Genomic DNA, 5,611 nt, shown 5'->3' with positions numbered 1-5,611 from the left:
GACTGTCAGTTTGGACTCTAATTACTGTTGTATGCAGATAAGAATGGACAGTGAAATTGATCTAAATGTTATCACACTTGTGTAATTGGTTTGTAAAAGTTTCAAAATTTACTACAGGATCGGTAATTGTAGTCAAGTTGCTGCGAACAACAGACGGATGATAGTGTTGTTTCACAGTAGGCTTCTGCTGTAATTGTTGATATAAAGCAATAAAGTAGTCAGTGTCTGTGTTTGTAGGGTAAAGATTTCCTGACTTTCTATCCCCGTACATTTCGACAACTTTCTCACGTACTGCTTCTGGCATATGTACACCTCTTTCCTGTGGATCATGATTTTTTTGGCAAAGAACTTCATACAATGCAAAGGCAACAAGAGTCTAATGACAAGTAGACTCTGACTTGGCTGTGATACAATGTAACTCAGAGCGGCGGTATATAAGGAATGTAATATGAGTCTGTGTATGTAAAGTGCACCACAATTACAGCAGAAACCTACTGTGAAACAACACTATCATTCGTCTGATGTTGGCAGCAACTTGATTAGAATTACGCGATCCTGTTGTAAATTGTACTCCCTGGTGTGTGTTTATTATGGGTCCATAAAAGCTCTTTGATTTTCACCGCAGTTACCACAAGTCAGTGCAACTTCTGAGGCAAGTTTTGGAACAACTTTACAAACCAATTACACAAGTGTGGCAAGATTTAGATCAATTTCACTGTCCATTCTTATCTGCATGTCAGTGTAAATTATCATCTAATACATATTTATATATACAGGCTTTGTGGACAAAACTGAATATCGTGTGTTCAGTATGCTATACGGAGACAGCAAAAAACTGTTGTTGATACATTGCATAAAATTATTGCAAAAATCAACAGTTGCAGCTTCTGCCCTGTTACTAGGCTCAAGTTTTGTTTTTTACGACAAGCATACATGTTTAGATTTTTTCAAAATGTTTCTAGAATTTGTTATCTTATTACTAACATTACAACAATTGGATGACATAAATTGGTACTCATTTTTCATTGAATTACCAAGTACCTACTTGGAATTTAAAAAATGAAAACATAAAAGGGAATGAATAAATTTTCAGGTCCCCCTACAGGCAGAGCAAAATTGTCAAGTTCCCCCTCTTCTACACCAAAAAGTTTCGAATCCCCCTGAATTTCTCCAGCCTCCTAAACGTTTTTGTGAGTGCAGCCTAACGCGGCACAAATAACGCGAATGCAGACACGGAAATGGCGTTTATTTATTAGAGCCAGTTTATATACTCACGTGAATAATTTTACAAATGACAGGAAAAAACTCTTATGTTTTCAGGTTTTACTATTATTTCAACTTGTGTATGAATAAGAAATATTTGTGCAAACAGGCTTCTTTCGTAAACGAATAAGTCAACTCTATCACGGGCAACAAATTTCACATATCCCAAGGAATCAAAAACGGAAGAACGTTTTATTTGGCTATATGTTATTACGATCAAAAACTTTCGCCTGCTTTACAGAAGTTTGAGTTGACCGTCGGACCCTTTGCCATTAGACGAACTAGACATTTTGTCTAAATCAAGGTGTTGTCAACACTGTCAGGCGTAGCTATCAGCTGGGCGGTATTATCAGTCAATTGCAAAGAAATCAACTCTGCAGAAGTAGAAACATTGTCCAGCAGGAGACATAGCAGGGCTCGAAATTTACTTTTTTCCCCTGGTAGTCCCATTTGGCTACCATTTTCTGAAGTTGGTAGTCCAGTGACAAGGTCTGGTAGCCCATGCATGAATGAAGAGTTTTTTGTAAAGGATATTTTTATTTATATCTAGACAATGAAAGATTTATTTTGCATGATTCTATCCAGGAAGTGAATTTTCTAGTCATTTGACATCAATACCTGCAGATCATAGCCTTAGGAGAACAGTATAGCATGTGTAGTGGACAACGGTGATGCCTCAAAGTTAGACGACCTATTCACACATACGCAGAGCTTATATGCAAATTTTGATGTTCGCCATGACAACGACTTTTCACTCAGCACTGTAAACGTAACATGGCTAAAATAGGTTGGCGATGAATTTCAGGATGGCAACTTGGTACAGTCATGTTCCTAATACTTTCGTGGCATTTTGGCTATAAATTTCTACACCATAGTACACTATCATGGGATGATCTCGTACACTTCGGAAAGCGTAATTTGTGGATGGCCCGACAGCTTTTACTTTGCAGTTTGAATAATTTTGTTTTAATTGTGATTGATACATAGTGATTAAATAACTATGGAAATAAATTTTCATTGGCCATCATTTCCCGAACCTGTCATCCAAGTACATCAGTTAACATAATGACATTTATTGAAAGTTTGTCGCAACAAATTCGACTGCACTGTCGACTTTTAATTTTCATAACTGGGTTGACTATATGAGCGTTGGTCATCTCACAGCGACCAACATCATGTTGCTCACTAAGTAATTTCATGTCCCAGGCTTTGGTAGTCCATGTGGGCTACCATTTCATGAGTTTTGGTAGCCCCAGGGAAAAGTTGGTAGTCTGTGGACGCGGGACTACCGCTAATTTCGAGCCATGCATAGTCAAAACAACACAACCTCACATATCAGCGCACAGCCCGCTAACTGTCTAGGACGTATCACTTACTGTCAAATATAAGGCTTTTCGCATTTACAAATTTTTGCACGGACAAACATACACACATGCATCGTCAATAAATAAGCAAGTGTTTTTCTTCAACACACCAAATTTAATGCCACGGAACGATATAAAAAATTACAACTCAGATTCAGATGTGTTGTGTGTGGATCGGGTGATGTTGTTTTGACAACGTCTGACCTCCTGCTAGACAATGTTTCATTTTTGCGGAGTTGATTCCTTTATGATTGACTCATTTTAACGCTTAGCTGATAATTGCACTTGACAGTGTTGGCAACAAGTCGATATAACTAAATCGTTTAATGCTACCAGGTCGACGCAAAACACTGTAAATCTCTGCAGATTTCGAAAGGACATATATATTACAAAGACTGCTTACAATGTTTTGCATATCCCACTGTATTTTATAACGCTAGCTGTCGTTTACCTTTTATGTAAACGAGTCAGAGGTTACTTTTTTCACTCAAGTGATAAAAACTCTAACACAAGAAAGGTAATGTTCACGATGCTTTACCAAACGTCAGCGGAAGTTGCATACATGATCGACTTTAGAGTACAAACACAATTAAGTATTTTAAAAAATGGTGGTTTCAACAGGGTTCGAACTCACAACGTACGGTACCCAGTCACCTAGTCTGGCAGAGACCCTGCGATTCGCGTTCGTACCTGTTGGAACACGCGCGCGCCCTTCCGAGACGCGACGCGAATCCCAGGGTCTGGACGTTCTTGCAAGCGACCGGTCGGATTTCTGCCTGATCCGGGTACTTTACAGAACTCTACGCATCCGTTAATCAAAAACAAAAATGACAAGTAGCATGGCCAAATAAAACGAAAATGATAAATAAAAACATACCATGTATATAAGTCTACCAGCTACTAGTATATATTCTCTCCGCCCAGTTAGATTGTGTTTCTCTTGACGACACTACCCTTATGAATATTCATACCCTTGCAAGAACTGACAGTCGCTGTGTCTGGCAGCGCGTGCTCAAAGCTGCACAGCGTAGCCTTCGAATGCAGGCCCACCGTGGGGTGTGCACAAAACAAGGCACAGCGACTGTGGAGAGTCTACGGTCACCTAGCGGAGAAGCCACAGACAATAAGTATTAATGTTTGTTTTCCTTGGATTATATTAATGCACCGGTAAAAAAATAAATGGGAGATCACGAATGTAAATCCCTCTCCAAAATTACTAGGAACGTTGTGCAAAACCTGTCTGTTCTACTAAACCTGGCAGCGAACACCCGGAGCGAACAATGGCATTTGTAGATTAGACCTCAAGTAAACAAGGTTTAATATTCAATTTGTAGACGTGAAGACATGACGCTGCGCAGGCCAGAGAAAGTACTCTCTAGACCTTTACAGCTGAACCCTCAAATCATCTACATAATGGTTCGACACCTTGATGATCATGGTGATTTACATGAATACTCTTGCCTCTGTTCAGTTCATATCGCCTAAATACATGACCAAAGAGAAAATGTTCACGTTAAGGTCTGTTAACCTTTTTCAATCTTTCAAACTTAGTGAAACACAGTGAATCAGGCAACTCTACAAAATCTGCGATTTGTCGGCATTAGAGTTTTTATTGGGCCAGGCGTAATTGATAAGTCTTAAATCAAAATAAAGATCACATTTTGACCTCATGGCAAGGTTCACATAACATAACTTATAATATAGGGAGGTAGGATGTTAATTTTATTACAATTTAGGCACTGCATTGCAGAAGATCGCAGGAAGTTAACGCACGACCACAATCAGTGTTACAATAAACATGTCTGCTTGCTTCCCTATTAGACGAGGTCATACCATAACTGTTTGTTTCTTCGTTTGTTTGGTAAACATAATTTCAGATGTAAGAATGCAAAAGTGGCACTAAATACGGCGAGTTTTCAATCGGGTTCGAACTCACAACATACACGGCATCCATACGGTGAAGCAACATACACAGAATCGCTCGGCCAAATCCTCACCCTCAAAAACAAAGTGGTCAATAACCGGGCTAACTTGTTACAGTTCTGACAGTGACACTCACTCTCACACATCGACATATTATCACGATTCGTCTATAGGTGAGGAAAGACACAGGGTACAGTGTTAGCAACTCCTTCGGGTCGTTCACGTTGCACAGGTTTGCGGCGTTGTGCAGGCCACGACATGAGTGTTGTCACAACTACCATGTATCAGACATTAAATATGCCAAATAATGGCAAACAATCATTCTCTTTTCATTATCATTTTTGTATGAATAATCATGATAATAATTATCAGAAAGCAATGTCATCTTATTGTAATCTCGCCATGGACATTGACACTTTATTCCTGCTTAAAAACTATCTACTGTTGATTGGCCAAACAGAGTGCTCAATTCAGGGTGTTTTATTTACTCGTAAAGCCTTGGTCACCATATTCCAGAAAACGAATGACAGCGCCGTAGTAAAGTGCTGTCCGACAAAAGTGAACATGTCATATTCTGTAGACATCTTGTACGTTTTTTCCCTAATATTCAAATTTGGTAACACAGCGGAAACCACCTGCAACACAAAATCTGCGGTGGTACAAACACAAACTAATGTGCCCTAGGGCATTATAGGATGTTCCATTACATTGGAAGGTTATTTCACAAATAAAAGTTTTAATTCATATCCTAAACATGTTACTGACAAAGGGGACGGTTGACGTAAACACATTGAAAACGAAATATATCGTTAAGGGCGATAGTTTTTTAAGTCGGATAAAACCCTCAGTACTCGGCTGTCCTGGTATATAAAGTCCAACCCTACGATAAAATGTCGAGGCCGCAGGCAGAGACATTTTATCGTTGGGTTGGACTTTATATACCAGAAGAGCCCTCGTAATCGGGCTTTATCCTATACATAATGTAGGCCTCCGGTCCTTATATGAGCTTAAAAAATTTATGCGTCTTCCAGAGACAAGTGTTTTTATCAGAAAACAAAGGA

The sequence above is a fragment of the Ptychodera flava genome (assembly GCF_041260155.1).
Source record: "Ptychodera flava strain L36383 chromosome 23 unlocalized genomic scaffold, AS_Pfla_20210202 Scaffold_24__1_contigs__length_23054250_pilon, whole genome shotgun sequence".
Taxonomy (NCBI): domain Eukaryota; kingdom Metazoa; phylum Hemichordata; class Enteropneusta; family Ptychoderidae; genus Ptychodera; species Ptychodera flava.
The sequence above is the reverse complement of the archived record's forward strand: the minus strand, read 5'-3'. Positions refer to the sequence as shown.